Source organism: Tiliqua scincoides, chromosome 1 (assembly GCF_035046505.1).
Source record: "Tiliqua scincoides isolate rTilSci1 chromosome 1, rTilSci1.hap2, whole genome shotgun sequence".
Taxonomy (NCBI): domain Eukaryota; kingdom Metazoa; phylum Chordata; class Lepidosauria; order Squamata; family Scincidae; genus Tiliqua; species Tiliqua scincoides.
In genome coordinates, this window is record NC_089821.1 from 130,118,921 (window position 1) to 130,131,757 (window position 12,837).

Here is a 12,837-nt window from a genome sequence, read left to right on the forward strand (position 1 = left end):
TAAAACAGCTTGAATGTAACTGGTTTGTGGATCATTGAGCTACTGGGGTTAAAATGCCACCAGGGTTACAGTCCTAATCCTTTCAAATCAATTGGAATTCCGCTGTCAATTTCAGTAGTAGCTGGGTTGCTTTCTAAAACTAGTTTTGGTTAAAACAATGAAAAGAAACTACCTATTTTTGTGCATGTAACAGACATGTACTGTACACTAGCAGAGTTCTGCCCAGTCAGAACTTACCAGTGTCACAAGTGACCTTGTGCCATTGAGACCCTGCTATTTCAGTGCTACTCTTGGGTTATGTACGATCTCAGCACTTGAACAAAATGATTAATATCTATGTGTTGGCTTTTGCTGTAGCACTCAGACACTTCAGAAGCTGAAATGGTCTAGGATGTTGTGTCAGCTGTGCTGCCTGGTAATCTGGAGTCAGCTGCATTCTTGGCACTAACAGCCTAACGCTTCATCTTTCTTGACTTCATATACCCATCGTCCCTGGGGCTAGACTTAATGTCTCAAAATTTTGTCTCAATCATTCATTTATATGAATGAGATATATGAATATATCCAAAAATGGATAAGGCATGGTGACTGAGTGGTTAAAGACACTGGATTGTTGGCTGGAAGGTCGGCAGCCCAGGAGTTCGAGACCCCAGTGCTGTGGAAGAAGGTGAGCTCCTGTTCCTTGCCTCAGCTCCTGCCAACCTAGCAGTTCAAAACCATGTATATGCAACTAGATTAAACAGGTACCACTTTGGTGGGAATGTAACAGCATTCAGTGTGCTTCAGCATTTAAGTCATGCTGGCCACATGACCATGGAAGACGTCTTCGGACAACACTGGCTTGGAAACAGAGATGAGCACCGCCCCCTAGAGTTGGACACGACTGTACAGGGGGAAATCTTTACCTTTATATCCAAAAATATAGCTAAAGTACCCCATAGAGCCTTGGCTGCCAAAATATGTCACAAGATACAAATGCATAAACCACATTCAGATTCAGGCTTTGTGGCTTCTATGGGGGCATATTCAAGAGCAGACATTCAGTAGTGTGGGCAGAGGACAAAAGAGGCTCAACACCTAGCAGTTAGTGACAGCCCTCCCACCCTTTCCCTCTCCCAAGTGGTTAAGCTTGAACGCATTTCAGAAATTTCAGTATGTCTCTGCTGCTTCCACCAAGCCAGGGGAAAGCCAGGTAGAGATATACCACTTTGGACCCCTTCACCCCATCCATAAGATGGCTCCCAAAATCTGGAAGATTCCCATTTTAGCAAAAACCAAAACAAAGAATAGTGACGGCTGAGCAGTCTGGGAAACTTCAGAGATCAAGCCAGCAATAAAGAGGAGTTAATGAAAAGATTGAGGAAGCAGGACAAAATAAAACAAATGAGAAGGGGGTGCAAATTTTCTAAACACAAACACAAGCCAAAAGAAAGCAGAGCTGTCCCAAAACAGCATTTGGTAAAGAGTTGGCACAGGGCTCCAAAGACTAGAAGAAAACAAAATAAAAACCCTGAACGCCACTCACATTGTCAAAGAGAAAGAGTAGGGGATTCAGTTCCTGCATTTCTACAAGGGGTGAGGTTGCCTTTCACAAATGTTTGGACCCAGCACTTCAGTGGCAAACCAGAGGCAACAACACAGAACGTCTCCTTGCATAGTTTTAAAAACCTAGATTTGCTGTTGTGATAAGGTTAACCAACTGAAGGGGTGATCATTACCTGGGGCATTTCACCCTACCCCTTTATTCAACCGGGTAGATTGGGATGCCCAGTTGGTGGGCACATTTCACCAGCAGGAGGGTCCGCCAGCATCCCTGGTGTCTGAGGAGCTGCAGACTCAAATGTGCCTGGGATAACATGTGGCCTTTCTATACATTAATGATGCTGGATTTAAAAGGACAAGGCAACTGCTGAAAGACTCCTCAGCTATTTTTAGGAGGCTAAGGGCCCAATCCTATCCAACTTTCCAGTGCTGATGCAGTCGTAATGCAGATCTGAAGGAAGGGAGAAATGTTCCTTTACCTTGAGGAGGCCTCTGTGGCTGCCCCCTCACTGCAAGATGCAGTGCACACCCAATTAGCATGGTTGCATCAGCACTAGAAAGCTGGTTAGGATTGTGCTCTAAGACATCACAGAAGCCTCCGGGGGGATTAGAACATGCCCAAAATAGAGGAAAATGTGCACAAAATAGGGGTAAAGGAGGGATTTTTACTACAGCTTCCACTGGAACACAGATTCACAGAGATGTGGTGCAGCTACTAGAAACATCTTTCTAAGCGCTGGGTGACAGCTAGAGTTACTGAGGAGCATGTGGTCTTTCTGTATGTACAGACACAGGCCACATCCTAAGAGACCTTTTAGACACCCATTGAGGCCAGAAATGTTGACTATCTTCATTTGTTGCCTAAAGTTTGTTGTCTGAGCTGCAGCACAAACTAGCTTTGAAACGTATCCAAGTTTCAAAATTTGCTTTGTTGAGTTGATGCACCACCCTGCCTAGAGCACTGCTTTGCTGCATCCAAAATGCTCCTTTCCCAACCTCTTCAGTAAAGAAAGGAAGGGGAGAAGAAAAGGAACTGAAACTCTGTACACGTTCCAATTAGCGAGGCACCCAGGCATTATTCAGGCCGGGACTGCAAGCACCTCAGAGTTATATCATTTACTCCTCTTGACTTTTAGATAACCTATTATGTAAGTTGATGTTGTTTCTGAGGAAATTTCATATTCATGTATTTGAACCCCGGTCTAGGAATGTGGCTGCCCCACCAGCAAGACAGGGTAGCGGCAGCCCTGATTGAGCAATGTCTCATAGCAAGCTGAGTTAGGGTTGATGTCCTTTTCACAGAAACAAACCCAGTTTCTTGGAGTCAGGAGAGAAAACCACCTTCATCTGAATAGCACCTTTAGAAGAAGATATATTTTAACCTGGCAGTCCAGTAGAAGCAGGACATTTCAGAGCTATATGTTCCACTCACCATGGAATCTGACATTCCCATAACTCACTCTCTCTGGGTCGTTTCCCTCATTTACAATGCTAAAAGAATAGCGACCAATATTGTGAAGTTGTTCTGATGTTGAAGGAGATAAAATACCTTTTTATCATTGCCCAGAGTCTTAAAAGAGACTTGAATCCTGTGCAAACATTCATTTTGGGTAGAAATGAACAGTGTGGTTTCCTAGGATCATACCCACTGTTCCATCCCTGACCCCTACATATTCGTTTTTCACAGTGTGCTTACACTCAAACATGCAAAGGTCTTCTATGCAAAATGTATACCCTCTATTTTTTTTTCCTTGCAGTGTGGTTCATGTGCTGAAAGCATACACATATTCTGTGGGCAAACAACTCCTTGAACTTTCGGAGGCCAGTGGCAGGTTGGACCTTCACACACCTCATATTTCTAGCTGGCCTAAAAGGCCACCTAAATGGGCACACAAAGGTAGGGGTGCGCTTCTCACCAGAAAAACCTTTTTTAATAAAAACAAAAAATGGCCTCATGAGGGATGACCCAGTTGGTCCAAAATAGATGAGGAGGTTCACTTCACCCCTGGCATGACCACTTTTTATAAATAAGATGTGCTTGGAAGATGCATTGTATTGCATTTGTGTTTGCATCCAGTTTGGTCCCAAGACAAACTAAACAGTTAACAACAAATCCTGTTTGAAGCTATGTCTACCCCAGTGATTTAAAAACAAAAAACAAAACATGAATGCCAGTATACCGTATATGCTTTCTGATTTGTGCTGTGAATTAGTCTGTTACTTGCAGATATTGCTTAAGGAGCATTAGAGGAGCGTTTTGTTGTCATGGAAAGTTGCTAATTGTTTGCATATGGTCTACTGTAATCATTGCAGCACTCTGTTGGAGTGCTGCACAGAACATATTGGCTCATAACTCAGTTCACTGTTCACCAAACTACACAAGTTGGTAGCTTGGTGTATGAGAGGGTGCTCACAAAAACTGCTGGTGCCAGGATCAATCAGGGGTCAGCATTTTGCTTCTGTTTTATTCAATCTTCATTGGCTCCCTATTTGTGCCCAGGTTCACTTCAAGGAGCAGGGTGTTATTTTTAAAGGGCTAAGGGCCCAGTCCTACTCAGCGTGCACAAGCTCACCAGTGGCTCACACTGTCACAAACATGCCGTAAGGTAGTTTGAGGGCCCTAGCACTGGAGCTCCTCCGGCACTAGTCCAGTGCTGGCCAGTGCCGGGCTAGCGCTGGTGGAGCAACGGAGCTCTGCTGCGCGGCAGTTGCACAAACTGCTGAGCAGCGGAGAGGTAGGTAGGGGCATGGAGGAGGTGGAAAGGAGGTGTTCCAGGATGGGAGAGGTGGAGGGAGCGCTGGGAGAGAGTGGGGAGGAGGCATGTCAGGGCAGAGAGCAGAGCAGGAGGGAGGTGGGACCGGTGGAGCTTTGCTCCACCGGATCTGGAGCCTCCATGTCGGGCTGGCCGCCTGACACGGATGTTCTTCATTCTACACCAACCTTCAGGTCATCACAGAATCGAGTAGCCCCCATCACTCAGTTTATTTATATGGCTGTCCCCCACTGTTAACCGCCTTAAGCAACATCACAGCTGACAGGACAGCCTATGTGATAATTGGGCTGTCTCATATCTTGAAAATATTATCAAGATTTGCTTAGTTTCTCTTTGGTCATTTTAAGTTAATGCGTTCTGAAGTAAGAAAAAAGTGCTTATTTGCGGTTGTCACTTGCTTAATGACTTCACTTAATACCCTCAGCAGGTGTCATGAATGCTGTTTGGCCTGCTGCATGAAACTAGTTTGATACGCCTGGCTTAGAACCAAGAATTTTACCATAAGCTATCATAAGTTTAACATTAGCATGATAAACACTAGTGCATTTCTGTGGAGATAGTGATGGGTACCTTGTACCATAAACTCAGCTTTCAGTGTTGCTACCTGTTAAGTTTGTGATGCAAGGATCCAAGCTAAACATAGTGTGGAAGACACCTGAACAAACTCCTGACTTTTTTCTTTTTTTATTGGAATAAATATATGGAGGCTCAAATAGTTAGGGTGTATTCCCCTCTTTTCCAGGGGGGGACTTCTATGTCAAGGGAACAGTGTAGGGAAACTTACAAATGGGAACAAACAAAAGATGAAGTTCTAGCACCCATTTTCTAGTCTTCATGGCCACTCAGTACTTGCACCATTCCAGGTCATCTAGTCTTTTTCAGTACTCAGATGGACACTTTTCATCCAGCCCACCAGTGGTGCAGGTGGGAGTGGAGAAGGCTCCAGCTCACTTGTAGGCTTGCCCAGGGTCCTGTGTCTGTGGCAGCCAGGTCATCCCAGCCCAGGACCAGGTTCTTGGCATGGAAGTGCCCTCTCCTAAGGATCCCAAGCGGTGCTCCATCTGGTTGTCACTCTTGGTCACCCATTGCACAGACATTGGACAAAGCCCTAGGTTGGCAGGCTCCTTATTGTCTCGGCCCCTCAAGGGACTTGCCTCTGCCAACTTTTTCTGGGCATCATTCTGGTTTTTAATTCCTTTCCTGCTCCACCCTCACTTCTTCTCATCACAGTTTACCTTCCATCGGTCTCTTTCCCTCCTCCTCTTCTCTTTTTCTCCTCCTTTATCCTCCTCTTGTCCTTCCTCCTCATTGTATTCTTCATCCTGCTCTACTTTCAGTCCCACGAACCCCATTCTTTCTTAGGTTCTGATACCACCTGCCCAGCCCTCCTATCAGCTAACTGCTGTCAAATGCAGAGTACCAACATTCCCCCAGTCCACAGGCTAGATGATGACATCATCCTTCATTGCTGTTGGAGCGAGCCAATCCCTGCAGCCTTGCTTGGCACACTCTGCAGAGCCTAAGTGGGGCAGCATGCCCTATAGAACTGAAGCCCCTGCTACAGTCAGAAGTGGTATAACCCAGTGTGAACTAGACCAGATATATTCCTAAATTGTCTTTTGGAAAACGCTACAAGGAGTGGGTATAAAAGACATTTTAAATGCATGCATCACACAATAAAACAAAACTCCCCCAGTGACTAATCTGCCATTGTATTTACATGATACATCCTGAACTAATGGTATTTATAGTAACAAACAGTTCTATATTGCCTGATAAGGCAGTGGGAGAACAAGTCTTACCAAATACATCTTGTCAGACACATTTGGCAATCCGTCCGGCTAGTTTAGTTTAAGCTCCTTTTGCTGTCTGTAACATGTTTGAAAATTTATAGAGCTAGGTAAGGGCTTTGGAGCTTGGATCTAAGCAGTACTTCTGCTTTGAATTAAGCTTTGAAAATACATGACTTGGAAAGACGGCAAAACTTTTACTCTCCAGTCCAAATTCATATTTTCCATCTAATCTGTTACTGTATAGTAATATCATGGCTATGTTATGTAAAAACAAAACTCTGTGAAAAGTTTTAGAAGGGGGGCTCTAGTTTTAGGAGGGGGGTTAGTTGAGTTTTTGTTTTGTTTTGTTGCATTTCCCATGAAATCCAAATCCACATGGACTTCGCATGGACTCCACAAAATCCACATGGACTGTATATTCAATTGAAAACTGGTTCTCCTCCAGTTTCTATCCTGTACATTTGCAACTAAAGCTATGTTCAGAGCATCACTGGGAAATCATGTGAAAGGACCTATCATCTATGTCACTGGAAACCGAACTGTTGCATTCTACAGATTCAACTAATTATTTTTACTATTTTTAATATGAGATGTTCTAAACTTTTGGAACAATTTTTCATTCCCAGAGTTCCTGATTCTTTTGTGTTGACTTTCTTGATGAGAACCCAAGAAGTCGTCTATCCTACATGATGTCTTGCTCAGTCCAAACGGAGTTGCTTCATTTGCTAGGCTCAGGCCTTGTTCTCCCTTGAGACTGAGTTCCCATTACAGGATTATTGCATTTTCCAGGCATTTCAACCACAATGTTTTGTACCAGGAAAGCATGTTACTTCCTCCCAGATAGCGTGTTCATTGCCTTTGTGAGTGCTCTGTGGAATGTGTTTGCATAAGAGTCAGAAGCTCCTACCAGACATGGTTTGCATCTGGATTCATGACAGCAAAGCAGCACAACTTCCTGCCCCTGCCTCAAATGCTCACATTGTTATGTGAAACTTTAGGTTTTCTTTGATGGATTTTTTTTTTACAAAACCCTTGGAGGCTGGGTACTCTTCTATAGAGCACCCTCTAGCACAGCTATTTTCAACCACTGTGCCGCGGCACACTGGTGTGCTATGGATGATCTACAGGTGTGTCACAGGATTTTGGAGGAGGAGCATTTGTTAGTAGGGCTGCTGCAGAATGTGAGTCCCTGCTGTCAGTGCAGTGTGCCTTGTCAATTGCCAAAAGACTGATGGTGTGCTTTGATAATTTTAGTGCCTTGTCAGTGTGTCATGAGATGAAAAAGGTTGAAAATCACTACTCTAGCACAAGTGCACTATTGTCAGGCAGACAATGTGTACCCTCTCATGTGGCAGCAATGTTGCAGCATTTTGTAAATCCTTTGCTAGATTAAAAAAAAAAATTCTTCAGTGTCTGCACATGCTTCATTTCCTGAGCACCTATAGCCAGATTTCTTTACAAAAAAGTGGGTAGAGAAATAATACCATATCTGTTCCTTGCAGCAAAGTTACCCCCCTTCTATTGCCCTTTGGTTCTGACATTGATGCTGTTGATATTGACCCTGAAGCTGAGCTTGCAGGTTATCATGCTGAGAGCCAGGTTGATGTAGTCAGTAAAACTGGACTTAAGATCTGGATGATTCAGGTTCAAATTTTTGCTTCCTGGGTGACCTTGAGCCTGTCACTATCTCTCAGCCTAACCAACCTCACAGGGTTGCTGTTAGGACAAAAGGAGAAAGGAACTATCTTCACCACCTTCAGTTCCTTGGAGGAAAGGCAGTATTTTTGAAAAACGTGGCAGCAACTGTTACCCTGCACATGCCTGATCTCGTCTGATCTTGGAAGCTAAGCAGGGTCAGGCCTGGTTAGAACTTGGATGGGAGACTGCCTGGGAATACCGGGTGCTGTAGGCTTATACCATAGTCTTTCAAGACTGAAGGTTGCCAACCATTTGAAAAATGTGGAAAAAAAATGTGTAGTAGAAGAGTAGCAGCTAGTAACCAGAACCATCCTGCCCCATCTCACCCATTGGTCTGGATCTAAATTGGGATGGTAGTTGTTGCCACCACCCAAAACAGAAAGTTCCAGGCAGAAGGAGGCTTTCTTGAGAAAACCTCCCTCCCGGGTTAGTGGAGACCCCCAAAATTCAGGGATCCTATCAAAACCAGATAATAGCTCTATATGGACAGTCTGGAGATGGAATTTTCTGATCTATCCTGAGTAATCTGAGATCAGGAAGACAAAACAGCTAAAATAGTTAAATTTTATTAAAACAAGATGAAAGTACTGTACACCAAAATAATGAGAGGGGAATAAAAGAGAGAAGCATGGTGGTACCATGGATGAGACAGCTGTGTTGAGCAACAAAGTGGAAGGATGGACCAAAAAGTGGGCACAGAGGTTAAAGGGCAGGCAAAAATAAAACAAAACATCAACTCATTTTGCTTGGGTACCTGAATACTCACACAACTCCAGGATCTTGGTTCTCATGCCCACATCTAAAAAGGCAGGTAGGTGACTCCAATGATGTAGGTGAGGGACCAGGCCAAACACACCAACACCATAAAGGTAAAGCTTTATAACTTCTGGGTATTAGCTTTACCTGTGGGATTGGATACTTACAGTCACCTAAGTCCCTTGAATTTCCCATTCTTGGGATCAGGGGGACTTTACTGTCCAGTGAATGGACTCAAGGCCATCCTTAATTTACCAGTCAGGGAAGAAGGAGAAAAACAATGAGCAACAATGGAGCAAAAAAAAAATGTACTGTCTTGGGGTGCCCTGGTAGCCTGTGTGCTCAACTCATAAAGGTACTTTAAGTAACATTTTAAGTTAAAAAAAAAAAATTAGATGGACTGGAAGAACAGTACATTCTTAATTACCTAATTTTGGGAGTAAGTTCAATATTAATTAGGCTTGGTAGTTCTATCAAGTGAGCATTACAAGTTTCGTTATTGTTGGATTTAGAACTGGCCACTGAGAACTCCTGCACATAAATAGTTACTGTGTTAAGTGGTGCTTGAAGTTGGCAGACTGTTCAAGACATTACGGGCCATCCTGTTATGCCAAGAGTTGGAAAAGGGTCAGTATTTAGCTTTTTTATGACAGACTCTTTTTTGGTATAAAGTAGCTTAATGTTACACATTGTAATTTAATAATACTGAACAGGAAATATCAATGCCATAAGCAACATTTTTATAGCTGCACGAGGAGAATGGTGATGTCTCAGAGTGGAAAAAGATTGTTTAAGTGCATTGCAACTTTTAGCCAAATTATGCAGTCTGCCATTTTGCTTCTCATTTCAAGTCAGTGACTTGAATTCTTGCTTTGGGCATCAGCAGTCATCAGCTCTTCTGCTACTGGCCCAAAAAATATCATTCATAGAGGCTGACATTTGTTGATTTCAAATTTTGGCCTGAAATGTGACTTTTGGATACTTCCCAGAAGTATTGTGAAATTCCTGTTCAGCTTCCTGAATCCCCCCTCTCTTTTGAAGAACTTGGAATCAACATCTACACTGCAAAACAAAGTCTTCAGTGTTCCTATGACAGCATTTGTTAGAAGCATTTTCCTACCAAAGAGAATTTACTTATGATAATCTACTTATGATAATCTATCCTAACTGATGGAATAGGATAGGATCACCCTAACTGATTCTAAAGATCATGATGGATAATTAGGGCACCCTCCAGCCAAATTTAAGCACTTCTAACTTCCACTGAAATCAGTGGGAAAGTTTTAAACACATACTTAACCTTTCCATTCAAGGAACAGACACTTGAAAGGACTTAACTATGACCATTAACATCATGCATAACATTCTGCACAGAGGGATCATCTGACTCTGATTACATTAAAAGTGGGGTGCGACATTCACCATTTTACATACTTTGAAGAATGTGTGATAGAACTGGGTTTTCCCTTGCCTGGGAAAACCTCCGAAGGCCGAAACTCTGCCGCAGAATGCAGTGCATGCCACATTGGCACCACTGCATCACTGCTTGGGGAGTTACAGTGGATTGGGGTGTTGGCCTAGCAGGTTAGCAGTGTCTGAAAATGGCTTTGATGCATTCTGTGAGTTCTAGGTGCCCCTGTTCCAACATACTCACCCCACCTCAGCTTGGTCCCTCAAAGCAAGAGCAACCTGCTGAATGCCCACTGATATCTTCAAACAGAATTCAGCTATCCTGGATGCTGTGCTGAATGTATTTAACTCAGCTTCCTTGCTCCTGAACAGTGGAGGACCTCCCCGCACCCGTGCCCCGGGGCAAAGGTCTGTGATAGCACCCCCAGCGTGCAAATCCCCCCTCACTTACCTGGAGTGCACAGTGCCTTGCACGACTCCAGGAAGTGTTCAGGAAGCCTCCTGAAGTTTCCCTGACGCTTTAAACTGTGCTTCCAGGAAACTGGAAGCACAGTTTCCAACACTGTTGGGAGACTCGGAGAGGTTTCCGTGGGGTCCTAAAGCGCCGCAAGTCTCCGCGCCTGGGGCATCTGCCTCACTGAATCAATGGGAGATCCTTTGCTGCTCCTGAAGGCTGGATGTGGGCACCAGCAGCATTGCATACCAAAATCCTAGAGTCCATTTGTGTATATGATTATCTCTGTAGTGTACCTTCCATGAGAGAAGGAAGAGATGCATTCTGCCAGCTATTTGGAACACAGCAATTTGGGAAAATGTCACACTTTAACAATTGCCCACAACGAAGGAATCTTGCTAGACTGCGGACATCTGTAGAATCTCACACTGAACAAAGAGACTGTGCCAACTGTCAACATCTGCAGGCTACCAGACACAGTGGCAGTGTAAGCAAAGAAACTCATTATACCACTAACACTAATTGCATAGCAACCATTGACACTTCTTTTCCACAGCTGGGAATTTTAAGCTTGATGGATGCCACCAGCATTAAACATTCCAAAGGAAATCATCTGTTAGTTTCTGCTGCCCATTTATGTAGATACCTCTGTAAACCAAGATAATGCCATACAAAGCACATTCAAGGAAGTAGCAGAAAGCTGGGAGTCCCATAGAACACAGTGATGCCCACTTCTGAGTAAACATGCATAGAGCTCTATGTATGAAATATATACTAACCAGTCATCAAGTTAAAGGTCCCCACCAGTCATGAAATAAAGCCACACAAAATGAAATGCTGGTGCCCCTTTCAGTGACCATGTGGTGGGGTCTAGGAACATGTCCACTGGCCCTCCCCCAACTTCAGTGTATTTGGTGAAAGGATTGAAGAACAAGTCTATTAGTATGAATATAAATTCTATGTGCCAATTAGGCAATCTTTTCTAGATTGTACTGGGATTGCCATGCATACACAAGTTGAATCCATGTAGGTTTTGTTCATACCTTCAGTTACACACAAGGTAGTGTTTGCTAACACTCTCAAACCCCTTGTGTGTAGTTGAAGGTATGGCGATGGAGATTTAAAGCAATCCCCCTACAAAAAAACTAACTTTCATTCAGAACTTTACAGCACAATCCTATCGTTGGCCTCCACCCATGCAGCGGCCGCTATGCCAGCCTACAGTGTTGGAAATGTGCCATAAAGCATGTTTGCAACCACTCTAATGCAAGCAGTACTTATTTATTTTTACATATTTATATCACACCTTTCTAATATTGTTCAAGGTATTCAGGATCTAAGAGAAGAGTAGAAGTTTTGGTTGCTTTTTTTTCTTGGAACACTGATCCTGCTCCCTGTACCATATCCATATTAAAAACTACAGGTCCAACTTTGTTATACACAGATTTTTTATACATGAATTTGACTCAACATGAATGGCCACCGCAAATGAGAAGGAATGTGCTGATCCCTGGAGAAGGGGAAAAATGCATCCCTTTAAAATCACAGTTTAAAAAACTGCAGGCACAATCTTATCCTGCAACAAGCAAGCCAAGAGGCTTGCGCTGTATCCAGAGCAGTATAGGGGCCATAAGCGGCTCAGCCAGGAGCAAGGGGAAAAATTTCCCCTTACCTCTGGGTAAGGGCTGCTGGCCCCTATGGGTCTCCTTGGACTTGTGCCATCTCTTGAGGTGGCGCAAGTCAGAGGAGAGCGGAGAGGCTTGAAGCTGCTCCGTTCTCCCTGGGGAATGGGGGTTGGGATCCAGTATAACTGCCGGATCCCAGTTCCGCCTCCCACTCCCTGCCCCAGGGCCACCCACCGCCCTCCCTCCCCCTGCCCAGGAACACCTCCCTCCCACCTCCTAACTGCTTCCCCCCGCCTACCTTTGCTCCTTGTGTCGGCCCAGCTGAGCCGACGCAACCCACGCAGAGGAAGCTGACACAGAGGCTTGAGCCTTACAGCACGTTTGTGACCCTCCTGGGCTGGAGTCAAGGGCTGATTGTGCCCTGCTTTTCATACTGTGGTAGACAGACAGGGCACAATCCTAACCCACTTCCCAGCACCAACATAAGGGCAATGCAGCTCTGAGGTAAGGGAACAAACATTCCCTTGCTTTGAGGAGGTTTCCATGAGTGCCACCCAACTGCAGGATGCAGCACATGCCCCACTGGCACAACTATGCCAGTGCTGGAAGGTTGGTTAGGATTTGGGCCACAGTCATGTAAGCGATCATTCCATTCTTCAGCTGAGCCAGGCAAGGCAGGAGGTCCTTTGCATTTCTAATTGCTGACTGCCTCTCTCCAATAGTAAGAAAAGCTGTTTTCAAACCACAATTGTAAAGGGACACACTTTTTAAAAAACTACTTTTAT